We start from the raw sequence: 19,105 nt of genomic DNA, 5'->3' as shown, positions 1-19,105 counted from the left end.
GAAAATTGTTTAGTCATAAAAGGGGCGGTGCCACGCCCTTTTTTTTAATTTAAAGTTTTTCCTATTTATTGTTATAAATCCACTTGGAAAATGAAATACCATTGATATAAAGCTCTTTTTTGCAAAGATATAGCTCATTTTATTCGTCCACGACCCTTTTAAAAATCTTTTATATAAAAGTGGGCGTGGTCCTTAACCGATTTCGTTAATTTTCTTCAAAGCATTCCCTATAGTAAAGGCAACCTTTCTGTCGAATTTTGTTACGATAGGTTTAACGGTTTTTGCTTTATGATTAATAATATTTGTAAAATTGATTTTATCACAAGTGGGCGGTGCCACGCCCATTTTAAAATATTTTTTCAAATTTTTATCAAGAGTCTCAATATCAGACCACTTGTCAAATTTCAACATTCTAGGTGTATTATTTACTAAATAATCAGGTTTTTTGTTTTCCAAAATGTTATATATATAAAAAGTGGGCGTTTTCGATACTGATGATTTTGATATACGGAAGTCTATATCTATCTCGATTCCTTTATACATGTACAACCAACCGTTATCCAATCAAAATTAATACACTCTGTGTGTACTCTGTGTGCAAAGCACGCTGAGTATAAAAATGTTGCGTTTGTGTTTGAATCTCAGCTGGGTTTGTGCACCACTGATCTATTTATGTAAAATTTAAAATTTAATAGGATAATTATAATGGGTGCATACCGAATGCTGCTAAATTACAAAAACCCTGCATGCGTAGGCTGTGGAGATAAATTGAGTTGCCAAGTAAGATTTAACGATTTACGCTAACATAATTTTTGAAAACAAAAAACTCCAAACATAAATAAATATGTATGAACGTTCGTCAAGCAGCGCACACTAAAATGGAGGCATGTAATTTTACTGCAACAATTGGCGTTTTAGGTACTAGTCACAGGATTAGTTCTAGGAGATGAATTTTTTGTATGTCTTAGAAATCCATTGATCTATAACTACCCAGACAAAGAACGATAGGTGGCTGGATACGCAATAACTGGCAACTATCGTCACATTGTAAGACAGCTCCACGTTAGTGCGGTTGTTTGGCACTAATAGTTGCCGATGTATTGTTATTAAAGCTCAAAGATTCATTTAGAGTACTTTCTCTTTTTGTTTCTCTGTTGAAATGAAAGGTTTTTAAATTTAACGCAGCTCGTTTTTTTGGCGGTTTCTTTCAGGGGGTAGTTCCGGCTCGGGCGCCAATTAGGACCAAAACGTAACTTGAACTTTTTTCAACTTTCGTATTAATTTGCAAAAGATTGCATACATTTTTAACATTGTTCCATATTTTTTAATACTTTTATTAAATTTTTGTTTTTTTTCTGACAAAAGAATTTAATTTTTTAAGATCTGACTAAGCAATGACCTTCCTTCACCTGTGTGTTAAATGACTGAATATGGAATTTGGAATGCAATAAAGTACAAGTTATTCGTGAAAGGAAGCTTATCAATTTTTCAGTAATGTTTTTTGTTCTAAATTACTTTTTTTGTGTCAAAAAATTTATTTATCATACATATGGCAGAAAATAACTTTTTTCACTGTCCTCTTTGAACATGGAATAAAATTAAATTATTCATATTTGTTTAACTCCTTATAAAATAAATGTAAGGTGCGATAACCTCCGAAGAGATTTTAAGCCGAGTTTCTCTTCCCATTTGCGTCGTGCTCCTTTTTAATTTTTCCTACAAATTGGCGGGATGGCACCTACTTGTTTTATGCCGACTCCGAATGGCACCTGCAAGGCAAATGAGTTTTCGCTGAGAAACTTTTCATGGCAGAAATACATTCGGAGTGCTTTCCAAACACTGCAGAACCACGTTACCATCAGACTACTCTTTTTTTGATTTCTTTTTTAACTCTACTTTTTTTATATTTTGTTTTAACTATTTACTTTTTTTAACTCTACATTTTTTATTTATTTTTTTTAACTCTACTTTTTTATTTATTTTTTTTTTTAACTCTACTTTTTTTTAACTCTATACTTTTCGATTTTTTCTAACTACATTTTTTATATTTAATTTTTTATCTTCTTTTTTTCAGTTGTATTTATTTATTTTTTTATTTATCTTATATTTTCTTTAATTTTTTATTTTATTATATTTTTTGTTTTCTTTTTATTTGTTCTTGTTGGATTATTTATATTGAGCAAGACTATTGTGTTTTCTTTTTATTTTTTAACTGTCATTTAATTTTTTATTTTTACATTACTTTTTGGTTTATATTTTTTAACAATATGTATTTGTGTTTATTTTTGGTTATATTTTTTTTTTTTTTTTATGATTCTATAATTACCTAAATGTTTTTTAATTGTTTTCCATTTACATACATTATTAATTACTTTTATTCTATTTCGCCTTTATTTTGTAAATTTTGTAAAAATTTTTTCGAGCTCTAGGCCATGTATATGTAAATTAAAACACCAAAAATGCTTGTTTTACATATAAATGATCGACGGTGCACTCAAGAGTTCCTGAAGATGATTTCAGTTTGAAATCGAAATATCGATAAAAATAAATTGATAAAAATAAATTTGACAAATATAAAATTTATATGTAAAACAAGCATTTTTGGTGTTTTAATTTACATATACATGGCCTAGAGGTCGAAAAAAGTTTTATAAAAATAAATTAATATTTTTGCTGCTATTTGTTTTTCAATGTTAAAATTTTTTGGTTTCATATTCATTTTTTAATTTTTTTGTTTTATGTCTTACTGTTATTTAAATCTCCTAAATTTAATTAAATTTTACACTATTTTCAGTTTTTTCATGTTTATTTTTTCATTTCAAAACTTTGTTATTTTTCATTTTTTTTTTTCTTAATTTTTAGTATTTTAATTGCTTTTATTTTTACACAAATTTTTTGTTTTTTTTTATCTTTAACCTTGTTTCTATTTTTATTTTATTTTTTATTTTTTTATTTTATCTATAGAAACCATGGTTTTGTACGTTTTGTTTCTGAAATATCCCCAATTATTTCATATATTTATGTATTGTATTCGAATATTTCCTTGTAACACCTTACTTTTCCAACTTTCATTTATATATTTTTTTTTTCATTTTCAAGGTATTTTTATTAAAGCGGCGATTTGTTTGGATTTTTTTTTGGCCAGAATGAAGTATAGTAAAAAAAAAAACAAAGCAAAAAAACTAAAACAAAACACGAAAAAAAAAAATTGAAAATGTTTGTAAAGGTTTCCGAACGAATAGGTACAACCTTTTTTATTTCACCCTGAGGACGGTTATCGTGCATAACCGAAATATATTGGTAAAAAATTTAAAACATCTGTGTTTTATTTTCCAAAACATCAGACCTCAAGCCGGCAAATAAAAATTTATGAAATAGAAAGGTCGCCAAACTAATATTTACAAAAACGGAAGGCACGCCGTGAGCATACACCAACAACAATTACTTCAAAATGGGATATGCAGAAATAAGGAACAAATATGTAAAAGCAAGAGCAGTGATAAATAAGTATCAAATTACATCAAAGAAATTAGTGAAAATTAGATCTAGTATTAAGTTTCTTTTAAAATGCAGAAAGTCAAAACTTATTCCAAAATTTATAACAGATTCGACTAGATGTAATAGTAATAAACTATTTTCATTTGACCGTGATACACACATAGATATATTGTCACGGATATTAGCATCACTAACTTATCCCATCACTAAGGCGATGCTAAGGCCATGCCAAGCAGTATTTACGTTAATAATCAAATCAAGTATACACATATATAAGGCAGCCCAGAGAGATGTCAAACACAGATGCATTTACTTATACGCCTATGTGCGCGCGAGAGACTGTAAACTACAAACATTCACATCAATAATTCAATCTTTATGTATCTACATAAACGAATAAATAATTGCGCCTACACATATGTACCATGTACGAATACGAGCAGCGGAGAGTCAATGCGCAAACACATGCATATAGCTGAGAAGTTTGAGAGCTCATGGACAATGCTAGTAAGTTCTGGAAATCGAAGAGCCTAGAAGTATGCAGCGTAAACTATAAAAGCGGGGCAGGCGAGTAAGAAGTAATTCAGTTTGAGTTGAGCTATCAATCAGTTTGATTAAGCACGCGATCTGGCGGCCAATAGTAGAGTTATCAATCAGTTTGGTTATTAAGCCAGCGAGTAGCAAAGTATAAGTGTTATTGTGAAGTACTTAATAAAGGCCATTTTTCCATCATTCAATATTGGAGTTATTTATTCAACAGTTTAGTGATTCGAACTTTTGCAGAGGATTGCAAATAAAAGGATTTGCAAGTGAATTCGTTACAATATACAGAAGTTTAGATAGATATACATATTACTACCACACGAAAATATTAAGTTTACTTATTCAACAAAAACACATCATACTAAAAAGACAACAACAGCAGGTGGAAAATATAAGAACAAAACTGAAGAAGCAAATGAGCGATGATGACTTCGAAGAATTTATGATGAGAGAAGATAATGTTGCCAACAAACTGACAAGGAAACTGAAAAATAAACAAGAAACAAAACACGATAAACTCCAAAATAAACGAAATGATATCTTGGTTAACAACAACAGCAAAAGCGATGAGTGGTTTGTAAACAAAACTAAAGTAGAATTTCCAGCTGATATAAAATCTCTATTATCGAAGGGTCCAAAGTTCGCGATCCCAATAGAAAATAAGAGCTTTCCATTATTCAAAAACATAGCTGACGGTGAGAATTTAATACAAACACACAAAACCAAAGAGCAACAAGAGGAAGCGCGAACAAAATTAGCAATATTGATAAAAGATCATACAACAACACGGCAAAGTGCAATAGATCGTGCAATACTAGATACAGTGGGACGGACACGTAAATTTCTAAATAAAAATGAAAAGATTCGTATTTTAACTTCTGACAAGGGAAACAAAACAGTAGCAATGGAACTCAATGACTATAACAATAAAATGGATGAAATATTAAATGACCTGACGATGTATAGAATTCAGAGACAAGATCCCACTTTAAAATTACAAAATAAAAATAATAGTCTTGTAGATAAACTTTTTAAAATGGAATTTATTTCGAAGGCAGATAGAAATAAACTTACGACTACAACGGCACTACCACCACGGATATATGGATTGCCGAAAATCCACATGGAAGGAACACCATTAAGACCGATATGCTCGGCCACGGGATCACCACCACACACACTCTGCAAATACGTTGCAGATATTTTAAAAAACGTCACCACCAGTTCATTATATAATATAAAGAACACACAAGACTTTAAAGAAAAAATCAATAACTCTTATATTTATGACGATGAAAAGATGATATCCTTTGACGCAGTTTCATTGTTCCCTAGTATACCGACACATCTAACACTTGACATAATAAGAAATAAGTGGTCAACAATAGAAAAATATACGAAAATACCTAAGAAAATGTTCGTAGAAATATCAAAGTTCTGCATTAAAGATAATCGGTATTTTAAATATAATGAAACAATATATACACAACTAAAAGGATTACCGATGGGATCACCAACCTCCCCAATAATTGCAGATATTGTAATGGAAGAACTGTTGGACAAGGCGATGAACAAATTACACGAAAACCAAGATTATTAACTAAATACGTGGACGATCTTTTTGCAATGATCAATGAAAACGAGGTACAAAACATACTTGACGCACTAAATTCTTTTGACAAAATATTAAATTCACTACGGAACTCGAGGACGACGGAAAATTACCCTATCTAGATTCAATAGTAATACGACGAGGAAATCAACTGAAGTTAATGTGGTATAAGAAATCCATAACATCGGGTAGAATTATAAATTATTATTCTAAACATCCCAAAAACATGATCATAAATACGGCAATGGGCTGTATAAGACGAATGATGAATATTACAGATGACACTTACAATAATGACATAGAAAATGAAATAAAGATATTGTTAAAAGCCAATGATTTTCCTGATAAAATTATAAAAACTCTTTTAAAAAGATATAAATCACCAAATAGTCAACGTAGAGAGGAAAACCCAAAAATATTCAAGTCGTTAACTTATGTACCTAAATTATCTGAGCGCCTATCAACATCTGACATCTATAATAAAGAAGATATTAAAATAGCACACAAACCTATGAGCACTTTAAAAAGTATGTTTAACCAAACGAAATCGAAAATACCGCAAATGGAAAAAAGCAACATTATTTATCAAATCCCGTGTAACGGAAACGACAAAGAATTATGCAACAAAGTATATGTTGGAACAACTAAATCTAAATTAAAGACTCGATTAGCACAACATAAATCAGATTTTAAATATTGTAATGATTTAAATATAAATAACCAAAAAACCGCACTTATGACCCATTGTGCAACGAGAAAGCACTGCCCGAATTTCGAAAAAAAAAGTACTTCAACAAGAACAACAATATGGAAAGAGATTCACACTGGAAATGCTACATATACTAAACACACCAACTAACACAAGAATTAACTACAAAACAGATGTAGCAAACGCCGCGCTCTCCTATAGGCATCTAATAAAAAACCAAAATAGTTAACAACTCCACGTACAAAGGGAAAGACGTGTCAAAAATGTATGTTTTCAATGTTTAAGAAGTTTTGTTAATAATTGTTAATTGTTGTTTGATGTAAATTATATGTTATTTTGTGTTCTGTTTGTTTATAGTTCACCCTGAGGACGGTTATCGTGCATAACCGAAATATATTGGTAAAAAATTTAAAACATCTGTGTTTTATTTTCCAAAACATCAGACCTCAAGCCGGCAAATAAAAATTTACTTTTTTATTTTATTTCTTAAATTCTGTTTACTTAAAAGATTTTTTTTTTCTATTCGGGGCTGTTTAGTAAAAGAAAGAAAAAGAACAACATATTACTTAAGTAAATACATATCTAACAAAAGTTTATCACTATGTCTGTATTTGCTACAACAAGTAAAGTGCCCTTGTCTTTATGGTCGTGTCACAGCATCCACTCGCGTTTTTCACTTTATGGTGTTTCTTTCTATGGTTTTTTTTTTTTCATTTTTTAGTGTTCAATATGCAAATTTTTATAACAGTTTCAGCAGTTTTTCGCGCTCAACTCTGCTACAAAATCAAGCTGACGAAAAGATGTATCGTTAAGTGTCGATTGGGGGTCCTATGATGGTGGTGTGGCTATGGCGAGACGGGGCACAACAAAATTTAACATCAAGATAAGTTACGCTTGAGTTACGTAAGTGGGTCAAACACAGAAAATTGTGTGATACTTATTTTCTTTTATACAAATACATACTTTTAGACATACATATGAGTTTGAAAGTTAATACGTCTTGAGTTATGTATGTAGGAGTAAAGTGTACTACTTGGCCATTTGCGCACTCAAATAGATAAAAAGCATCCATCTAAGCAAAAGAATAAAAATAAATTACTACATATAAACTTATCTTAAGAATAAATACAGTGTTCGACTAAATTGCACGCTTTAAAAATACACTAAAGGGTGGGTGCGCATCATGTGAACACAGCATCTTAAATAAGATACTGCTGCGGGCATTCCCAATTAACTACAGAAAAATCATCGCAAAGGATTCAGCAAATGTAACTTATTCTTAAATTTTAAACATTGTTTGTCATTTGAAACTTTCTCTTGCTTTTCTCAAACGCAACTCTCAACTTGAGTACGAAAAGACTTACTTACTTACTTACTTAATTGGCGCTTAACCGTCTAAACGGTTATGGCCGTCCAACAAGGCGCGCCAGTCGCTCCTTCGCTCCGCCAACCGGCGCCAATTGGTCACACCAAGGGAGTTTAAATCGTTTTCCACCTGGTCCTTCCAACGGAGTGGGGGCCGCCCTCTACCTCTGCTTCCATAGGCGGGTTCCGATAGAAACACTTTCTTGGCCGGATCATCATCTTTCATTCGCATAACATGGCCTAGCCAGCGCAGCCGCTGCGTTTTAATTCGCTGGACTATGTTGATGTCTGCGTATAGCTCGCTCGTACAGCTCATCATTAAATCTTCTTCGGTACTCGCCATCGCCAACGCGTATAGGTCCATAAATCTTTCGAAGAACTTAACGAGTACGAAAAGACCACTTTAATTTAATTCCGCTTCTTGGATGCTTGATATAGATTAGAGAATATGGAGTTCTCAGTTTGAAAACTATCGTAAGTCTTATATTAAGAGTGTGGCTTTTAGTTTGTGATTGCTATCGATTTTGTTATTTATGAATCATTTTACAACATTCCTTTGGGATTCGAGAATATGATTAGTGATTAAATGCTTCTTGAATTGGGAATGAACAAAAATGCTCATGGCGTTACCTTTGATAGTGCTTTTCAATATAATTATCAATTTGTTGTTGCTTAGTATGGCTTTGTGATATATGTCATAATCTGGTTCATCTAACCGAAATATATGTTATCAAGGTCAACCCAAGAATAAGTGTTTGGATGACTGTTCATCTTCACTATAGAGAAATTGGTTAGAATGTGAGCTTTTAATTTGGGTAAATAGGAGTTTAACACTGTATAGCCAAAGTAGACAAAATCCTGAAGAACCCTTCTCTGTTCAATGTTTAAGCTGAAGGGGAAATATTGAGTTACTGACACAGTTGTTAAGGAATGGTTTCCATTTGGACTAATTATTTCATTGATTGCTGCTCCAAAGCATTGCAATACGTTTTTGTTAGTTATTCATCATTAAAAAAATGGAATAAAGGCTGCAATCCAAAAGTGTTATTCCATGAATGGGAATACATGGACTGCATTCCGGGTTGATTGCGCTCCTTAACACAAAAATCAAAATTTCAAAATGGCGGAAGTGAGAAATGGGATCACTTCAACTGTAATCCACAAGTCAGTTATATACATATATGGCCAGTATAAAGTAGAGATTTTTTATCTGTGAAGACCAACGTTAGACGACGAGAGGAGCTCGATCGAAATATTCCACTGATTATCTGGAGTCTGGTGAAGTCCAAAGTGTATGAATATCCACAATATACACTGTAATTGATTTCCGTCTATTCACTAATTCCCGAATATTCACTAATGGTATGTATGTACGTGATACACGATGGATGGGCTCTACGAAGGGCTTGGCCGAAAGGCAGTGTTGTTGTTGCGCTGCTACTTCTTTAAGCATTAAAATTTTTTTTTTAATTCGAAGGGTGTTTAAGATTTTTATCCATACAAAGTGTGAATCTTTGATTTTTTTTAGTAGGAGCAGAAACGTGCGAAATTTTCGTAAAATTTTCTCGATATTTCAAATTTTTTCGAAAACTTTTTTGATATTTTTTTGCATAGCTTCAGTAAGTGCATAGAATTTTTTTCTTAAAATATCGAAAGTAAAAAAATAATACTTTATATAATTATTTCTTGCCAAAACCACAAGCATATAACTTGCTAGATAAGAAAATTGGCAGACACGTTTTTTCTTGACCGTTTTTTAAGTGTTATTTTTTATGGGGTTTTTGGGTTTCTTATGAGCTGCATACTAGCCCGACAATCTCGGGAACGATTTCGTATAACAAAGTAGCACCATCTCAATCACCCCACCCTCTTTTTCCGTCTGGAGTTTAAGGTTGACAGATCATCGCCTGCGCATTCCAGTAATAGGCTTTTGGTTCGTAGACGTCAAGTATTTGTATTATGTATTGCAAAAAAAAAATTGTGAAATTCTATAACAGAAAACTAAATGTAGAAGTAGCAACCAGATTAAGCAATGAATGTATGTACTCTTATCATTGAAGACAATAACAAAAAACTCATTGCGTTTACTGTTCAGAAAAAAATGGTACCATCTTAAATTTAAACCATTGAATTGGCTTACCTTGTGCTTTTTCATAAGTCTAAACTTGTAGACAATTGTGTCTTTTACATTTTCATAGGGAAATATTAATGAATACAGAAACTTGTGTGAGAGCTGAGGAAAAGTCAACACGACAATAATACTTGACGTTGGCTTTTAAATGCTATCAAATTTTGATAACTGTTGGCCCCTACATTCCCTCATAGTATTAATGTATATAAAAGAGACCGATTATTATATGACTCACATTTTCATTCATTAAAAGCGATAGGTACGCATGTGAAGTGGATTAATTTGAATTTCCATGAACTCAAATATTATTCATTGCCAAACAATGAATTCCTTTGAGAATGCATTTAATTTCAGGTTTACGAGATGGAAGCTAAAAATAATACATAGGTTAACGCCACAAACGATTTCAAGTGGTTTTCAATTTTGTTTATGACGTCAAGAAATCTAAACAAACATTTTTTTTTTTTGTTTTAATTAAAATGAGTTTTATGAAATCACTAAACTTGTAGTTTATTGCCTTCTTCCGTACTTTAAAATTAATAAATTCTTTAAAATATGATTTAGCCGAAAATTGTGTGTGTAGACAAACAATTGTTTGTTATAATTTATAAATAAGAACGCTAGCAAATGTTAACAAATAATCTAAAACACTGATCAAGGGGGTGCCGGCGGTGGATGCACTTGAACCTACTTTGATATTTATTGTTGTGCACACAAATTGTTTTGTTATTGTTATTTTCTTATAGTTGTTATAGCCTGGCCAACACCAGCACACACACGTGCACAGCGTGAATATGCCCAGCAACGCCTTATTTTGTGTTTATTTACGCTACAATAAGCCTTATACCTAAGGTAAACCAAAAAAAAATTGTACACGATGTATTACCTTATTATGAGCCCTTATGTAAGACTGATTTTAGTGGTTTATAAGCAGTGCTGCGCAAAATTTTTTATATTGAAGTTCAAATGACAATACATGTACAAAATTGTATACATACTGACATTTGTTTAAAAAATAAAAAATAAATTTTTAAAAGTCCAAAAAACTCAAAAGTTTCAATATATCGATTTTTTTAAGCATTTCGTTGTTGTTGTTGTTGTTAAACTTAATTTTCAAAATCCAGCCCAACAACTTCACTCAGTCATGGCATTCAGATCAAATCCACCTATTTTTTTTACAAAACGTGAATTATTACCGAAGTTACAGGTACGGAATGACGGGATGGCCTATAAGGTTCAATGTGGCCTTATTATTCGTTCCCGAGATGGTCGGGTTAGTACCTTAATTGTTCTTTTTACCGAAACGTACCGGATCTGTAACCGGCAAATGACCATCAACATCCATAACACTACCCAAAGCCTACGGATATCTTTTGTCGTTAATACAACAACACAACGAAAAAGTTGCTGGATCTATGAACAATTTCATAATGTTGAACTTCAAACTGAGCGCAAAAGTCGAGCAAGACATAGGAAGCGAGATATTTGCGAAGTAATAAATTTTGCGACCTCGGTCCTTAAAATCCAGGCCTATGCAAGTTTCCAAATCTTTTCTCAAATTCCGAGATCTAACCCTAAAAGCCTGCAGTTATTTTAAATTTCTTAGCCAATTTTCAATACACATTTTTTTTCAGTGCTATATTTTTTAATAATTTTTAGTCGTCATCTTGTTAGTGTAAATTTGTTTTCTATATCGAAGTGCTCGTGAAAGTGCATTTTGCTTTGCACTTATAATATTAAAATCAAAAACTTCCATATGAATTTTATTTATATATGAGGGCATATGGGTGTGCTTTTGAGTTTTTTTTTTTATGTTTGAAGTGTAAATTTGTATCTGTGCCCATTATTCAAGGAAAACAAAAACAAAAGTGCCATAAGTGTATAGGGAGCAGATCTGGTTATAGCCCTTATATGAAAGGTCCTAATACAGCAAGTAGTACCTTATATAACGCATAATGTAAGTCCTATTTATTTGGTCCATGAGCCTTATAATAAGATTATTATATTCTTTGTAATGGCTTACAATAATTCCGTATGTAAGGCTTATTTTTGAGGCTATAAGCCTTATACATAACGTTATCATATAGATACCCCTTATGCCTGATGACATAAGTACAGAAAAATAAGGAATATCATAATGAATACGCCATAAAACTAATAGTCCTTATAGTATGATAGCCTGATGCCAAAAGCCTCTTGGCTTTATGAACTAAGCCTTATATAAGGCTCAATTTTTTTGCCGGGTGTTTAAGGCATATGTACACGAATTATTGACCCAGCAGTGAAATTCTAACAAGTGTTCAAAATCATTTGTTGTTCATTAAGTCCTAAGTTCAGCTCTCAAGAAAACTTTCAAATAATTTATTTTTATATACCCTTTAAACTAACTTATTTATAGTACATTTTAACAATTTTTGTGGTTAGCAGGGAACGATCTCAAGGTCTGAACATTAATTTTTCTTTTTTGTCATTGCTTCGAAACGGCAATAATTTTTATTGTTGTGTTATATTTTTTCATAATTGATAAATTTAAGGCTAGGGGTAGTTCTTAAGCATTTATTGCAACGAAGAAATGCACAAGAAATCCTTGATGCTTGCAGGCCGCATCTTGAGTGAACTTGGTAATATTTTACAAAAGGGGCCGAGTGCTAATAAAATTACTTTTACTACAAAAAAAAAAAAAACGTTCCGAAGGCAGCCGGTTCTATGTACCGGAGCGTCTCGGGATTTTTCCCGACCAAGGGCTGTCATTTCAGTGAAATCCCATTCAATTTGTTGCGTCCTTGGTCGCTAGTTTTTAAATAAAACAATTTCAACTTTGGCATACACGTGGAAAATAAAAGGTAACAGTCTAGAACAAGGGTGGACTGCTAAAATGAGTCAAAAAAACTGTCGAGAGAAGCCAAATGACGCGTCTTGACATGAGTATTAATAGTCCAAAGTGGAAAATGGAACTTTTATCTCTGTCCGGAGATATTTGCACTTGAAGATAGCAATTTTCATGTGGTTGTAATGTTGTTGTGCACTGAAACAAAATTTGTGTGTACAAAGGGATTTTTCACGGATTTAATTTTGATCCCACCTCATTGGTGGACCGGCCAGGATAATTTTTTATAATCGCCGAAGGACGAAGGCCACCAACGCAGAAAGGTGTTCTGCGCAAAAATAGTATGGATACGAACCCCCGTTTCGGAGGGACCGGGGGTAATTTTTCGGGTTTAAGTTAATATCTTTCGAACGAACAAAAATTTTTGGTAATTCTATACGACAGCATGACACTGCTAATAGCGTCCAAATATATGGAGAGAGGTGTCAAAAGACGTGTATTGACCTCAACAACAATAATCCGAAGGCGGAAAAGAAAAATTGTATCTCTGTCCGGAGCATTTGACTCTGTTTATCACGAGCTCTTAGTTCACAAACTTGATCTTCTGGGCCTTCCAGCGCCTTTATTAAGTTGGATTTCAAGTTATCTTGAAAAGAGGACTCAGCGAGTTTTCTTCAACAACAATCTTTCAAAGTCGTTTGATGTAACTTCTGCCGTGCACCAGGGTAGCCATTTGGGTCCATTACTTTTTACCCTGTTCATTAACGACCTACCAAAGGTTATCTTACATTCTAGAGTTTTTATGTACGCAGATAATGTAAAACTTTGTTACACATATCTGCCTTCAAACTTGTTCTGTTTAAATCAGCTGCAGGCCGATCTTGACTCATTTCAAAGCTGGTGTACTGCAAATTTACTTTTTTTGAATTGCTCTAAATGTAAGCAAATGACTTTTCACCGTGTGAAGCCGGTCCTCTTATATACTTAACGGCAACCCTTTGGAGCGAATATCTGTTGTAACTGATATAGGTGTTATTTTTGATCCGAAATTAAGTTTTGCCATATATATTTCAACCACTATAAACAAAGCAACTGGTTTATTAGGTTTTATCAAACGTTGGGCTAAAGATTTTGATGACCCTTATTTCACAAAGATCCTTTATACCTAGCTGGTACGTCCTATTCTCGAGTACTGTTCATGTGTTTGGTCTCCAATCTATCAAATCCATATAGATCAGATTGAGTCGGTCCAGAGACTGTTTATAAATTTTGCATTACGAGGTCTCAACTGGGAATCAAGTACTTATCATCCACTGTACACGAATAGGCTTCTTCTAATTAATTTGCCATCTCTAGAGAATCGTAGAGTATTACTCGGCGTTATGTTCATTCACAAGCTTATCATTGGCGTGATTGACTCCCCTGACCTAATCAGTCAACTAAATTTTGCTGTTCCTGCTAGGGCCTCCAGACATTTTGTGCCTTTTCATTTACCTCCATGCCGGCAAAATTTTGCTAGAAATAGTCCCCTGCGTCATTGGTGCTCGCGTTACAATGATTTGTATAACTGCATAGGCTTTGAATGTCCGTTTGCCGCTTTACATACTGCTATACTCTTAGGTTTAGCCTGATATTTTTAATTTAATTTTTTCTTATACAATGTGATATCAAATTTTTATAACATACTAATTTTCTATGTATGTACCTCTTTTTTTTATGAACTCAATTTATTTATTTATTTTAGTCTACAAATTTAACAATTAAGCAGACTAAATATTGTACGGATTACAGATAAATTACAGAAGCATACAAATTTAACAAAATTATATTATAAAATATGTATATCAATTATTAAATCAGTTGCCGAGATGGAATGTGATGCCGAGCAACGGGAATTGATTATTAGTGCTGTCGGAATGGACGTGATTTCGAGCAGCTGATGCATATTTGACACATAACAAGTAGGGCTGCGATGTGTGGGAGGTTGGAAAGGACGTGATTCCAAGCCACCCGCCCAAAAAGTTACTAGAGCTGGTGATAAAACGTGATGGGATTCAAGGGGTTGTGTAGCGCAATATATAGCTTCTCCAACCCAATTGTCAACCTCACCTTCGAGCGGCGAATCCCGTTTCACTAACAGACGAGGCTCTGGCGACCCCAAGCTCCTCATGGAACTTGGGGGTGAGGAGGAAGGGATGGCCTGAAGGTTCAATGTCGCCATATAAATCGTTCCCGAGATGGTCGGGCCAGCACCTTAATGGTGCTGTGTTACCGGAGCGTATCGGATCTGTATCCGACAAAGGACCATCACATCGATAACACTCCCCAAAGCCTTCGGGGAGTAACCTAATCGCTACAACAACAACAACATAAGACGTGATTTCGAGCAGCTGATGTATATTTGACAGACAACAAGTAGGGCTACGATGTGTGGGAGGTTGGAAAGGACGTGATTCCAAGCTACCCGCCACAAGTTACTGGAGCTGGTGATAAGACGTGATTTCGAGCAGCTGATGTATATTTGACACACAACAAGTAGGGCTACGATGTGTGGGAGGTTGGAAAGGACGTGATTCCAAGCCACCCGCCCAAAGTTACTAGAGCTGGTGATAAGACGTGATTTCGAGCAGCTGATGTATATTTGACAGACAACAAGTAGGGCTACGATGTGTGGGAGGTTGGAAAGGACGTGATTCCAAGCTACCCGCCACAAGTTACTGGAGCTGGTGATTAGACGTGATTTCGAGCAGCTGATGTATATTTGACACACAACAAGTAGGGCTACGATGTGTGGGAGGTTGGAAAGGACGTGATTCCAAGCCATCCGCCCAAAGTTACTGGAGCTCGTGATAAGAGTGGGATGTTGGAAAGGACGTGATTCCAAGCCACCCACCCAAATCATTGGTAACTAAATGTAGTCAGCAGATATTTTTTATTAAGTAGTGTGTCGCACGTATCAACGTTTTTGCAGTGCTTATTGAAGTCAGTACACAGACAACGAAGAGGTTCGTGCATTTCAAAATTCGATCTGCATGTGCTTATTTGAAGCAGTTGAAAATGTCTAGATGGTCGAAAGGGAACATAAAATAAAATTTCACCGAGCAGAAAAGGGCTATTTACCATCCCTCTAATAAGTTTTACTACAAATAACACACCTACCATCCCCCTACGACTCCGTAACGTAGGGAGCTGAATAAGTTTTAAACGGCAGGAGTAGGGAGGCAGAATCCTTGAGGGGTCCAATCGTAAGTCCCTTAGCGCAAAAATCAGGAATTGCTTGAACCGACTCTAATTTGCCGCAGTGCGTCTGGTAACGAGGGTTCCAGATTAGTGAAGCGTATTCTAATATTGGCCGCTCCAAAGATATGTATAAAGAGAGTTTTAGTAATATATGGATCATCGAATTCTTTAGACCATCGTTTGACGAACGCCAAAGTCCCTTTGGCCCTGTTCACGCAACCTTCTATGTGCAACTTAAAGTCGAGTTTAGAGGCCATAATAACCCCAAGGTCTACAAAACTAATGACTTGGTTAACTGTGTAATCATCAATCATATACTCGTAGGATTGGTATGATTTCCTTGTAAAGCACATGAACTTGCACTTCGGCAGGTTTAGTGACATAACATTTATACTACACCATTCGACTAGGCTATTCAGATCCGATTGTAGATTTGATCTATCCACAGGTGAGCGGATAGGCATAAGAAGTTTGACATCATCAGCGTACATTAGCGGCTTGCAGTGCTTAAAACATTTGGAAGGTCGTTAATGAACAGCAGAAACAGCAGTGGACCAAGGTGGCTGCCTTGAGGAACACCAGAAGTAACATTTATAGCTTCTGACCTACAGTTATTAAATATAACTGTTTGTTTTCTATCCATCAAGTATGAAGATATCCAAGATAGAAACAAAGGCGGGAAGCCAAAATGATCGAGTTTGAACAGAATAAATTAATGGGAAACTTTATCAAAAGCTTTACTAAATCAGTATACATTACATCAATTTCGCTATTAACCTTAAATCCGTTCATCACATGAGTTGTGAACTCAAGCAAGTTAGTCACGGTAGATTTACCCGAGCAAAAACCATGTTGAGACAAGTCAATGATTGAGGATACCCTATGATATAGTTGCTTGGTGACGATCGATTCAAAAAGTTTGGGTATATCACTAAGCTTTGCTATTCCTCGATAATTTAAAACGCATAATCTATTCCCATTTTTGTAAAGTTTACTTTTTAATTTTAAAGATGGCTCTGTATTTACACATACATATATCTATCAATTACAATAATAAGTCGATATTTGCAGTTCAAGTTGGCGATTTTCATGTGGTTGTTGTAATGTTGTAGTACCCACAAAAAAGTTGTGAACGTAAGGGTTTTGCGCAGATTGTTTTGGCGCGTCTTGACTTCAGTATTAATTAACCGAAGACGGAAAAGTAAAATTTTATCTCTGTCCGGAGATATTTGCCATTGAAGATGGCGATGTTGTTGTAATGTTGGTGTACCCACAAGAAAAACTGCGGGTAAAAGAGTTGTGCGCGGATATAGTGTTGGACCCACCCAGGGTAATTTTTTATAAGCGCGGCCGAAGGCCGCCAATACAGGAAGGTGTTCTGGGCAAAAATACTATGGATCGGTACCCCGTTTCGGAGGGACCCACGGGTAATTTTTCGGTTTTTCGTTAATATATTTTGAACGAGTTCAAATTTTTATTTTATTTTCCGCCTTCGGATTATTAATACTGAATCAAGACGCGTCGTTTGATACCTCTCTCGATATTTTGGACGCGTATTATCAGTGTCATGCTGTCGCATAGAATTACCAAAAATTTTCCAAATAAAATTTTTTGAGTGTTTTCTTAAGATGTGGATTCTGCGCTTTAAACTAAAACAGGATGCAAGAAACTGCATAACGCTAAAAAATGTGAGCACAGTGTACTAGTATATTTGCATGCTGGGTATAATGTATGTGTGCACGATGTATGCATGCATGTATATTTGTATGGATTTATGTTTGTAGGCATGGATGTAGTATCATGAATATGTTGTGTTCAGCCTTCGGTGGGGCATTTATCATTCGAAAAGACTTTCTGTTTTAAGCAACAACAAAACATGTTTACCTTACTGCCATAATTTTCCTATCGATTTAAGTAATAAATATGAAAAATATATGCAGTTACATAGACATAGATATACATAATAGCAGGAAAAGAAAAAAAACAGATATCTTTCAATCATTGAGGAGGCTCCCGAGGCTGATACACGAGCGAACGTGAACATGAAGAAGCAGAGATAGGTGGCAATATTTTTTTGTCTTCCTTCTTCGATGCACCATTTTCATTCTACAATACTTTGCACTAAATATGAACCCACAAACATTGGAAAAATCTACTCACTTGTTTATTTAGCTGAAGATGGTGTTATTTAAGAAGTTTTTTCATGTAAAACTGTACAGCAATTTCACTTAATTCACAAATATCTATTGTTTATCAGGAAATGCAGCGACGACAAAACGATACGAACCCGATACGACAAACGAAATATAGGTAAGGACAGCGAAAACGATTTTAAATAGGCACTGAACAGAGATTTTTTATGTACGTATGTATGTATATATACTAGTTTGTGTATATATAGCTGTATTTCACTCTACACAACAATGTTTATTGAATTTTGAGCGTTTTAGAAATGTTCTTTGGTATAAAATGCACGACTTGCTAATCTTTTATCAGTATTTATCTTAACTTTTTTCAATAGCATACCTGTTTGAAAATTATTTTACTTCACGATAGTCACCGACGGCGCAAATTTATTACATCGCTATTCTCTTTGCATAATTTATGGCATAAATGCAATATGTGTGAAAGAGATGTCAATATTTAGAATCTCTTTGACATATCGTTTGGCAGCTACAGCGATGCGTCGGCTATTCAGCAAATCAGCTGAAATTTGTGAGGAAATGTCGGTAGAGCAGTGTATAGCTGAAGGCATTGGTGCTTTATCGGTAACCGTATCGGTAACCTTATAACAGCTGATTCGACCAACCTTATGAGAATCAATGCAATCGATTATTGGTGCCGCTAACAAGCCAACCTAATAAAACCGCACTGCGTTTTTTTAGCGCACGCAAACAACCGGCGTTTTTTGCCCGAACCCAAATAAGCATGTGTTGCGACAATGGAAAGCATGTGTGCAAACGTCAAATCTAAATTGGAAATCGAGTTAGGTTTTCACGCAGCAAAATCAATTTGAGTTGCTCTCATACAAGTTGTATTTGCATGAGACATTTTTGAAAGAAAATGACTTGCGTGCGTTTATATTAGGTTGGCTTGTAAGGTCGTAACCGTATAGTAGCCAACCAATTGGGTTTTGGTTTACCGTCGTAACGATAAACAGCTGATTACATTAGGGGTACG

General features: G+C 34.3%; 1 protein-coding gene across 2 annotated transcripts in view; it reads right to left on the bottom strand.

Moving 5' to 3' along the window:
• The window catches only part of Mad (Mothers against dpp), a 98,338-nt gene extending 79,808 nt beyond the window's left edge, over positions 1-18,530 (bottom strand). The window contains exon 1 of one of the 2 annotated variants that reach the window (XM_067767850.1): positions 18,086-18,530. The gene's annotated coding sequence lies outside the window, so the exon portion shown is untranslated. The remainder of the gene's footprint in view (positions 1-18,085) is intronic. The other variant, XM_067767852.1, reaches the window with a different exon arrangement.
• Between the last annotated feature and the right edge of the window lie 575 nt (positions 18,531-19,105).

This window comes from Eurosta solidaginis, chromosome 2 (assembly GCF_040869045.1).
Source record: "Eurosta solidaginis isolate ZX-2024a chromosome 2, ASM4086904v1, whole genome shotgun sequence".
NCBI classification, from domain to species: domain Eukaryota; kingdom Metazoa; phylum Arthropoda; class Insecta; order Diptera; family Tephritidae; genus Eurosta; species Eurosta solidaginis.
Note: the sequence above shows the minus strand (reverse complement) of the source record. Positions and strands in the feature narration are given on the sequence as shown.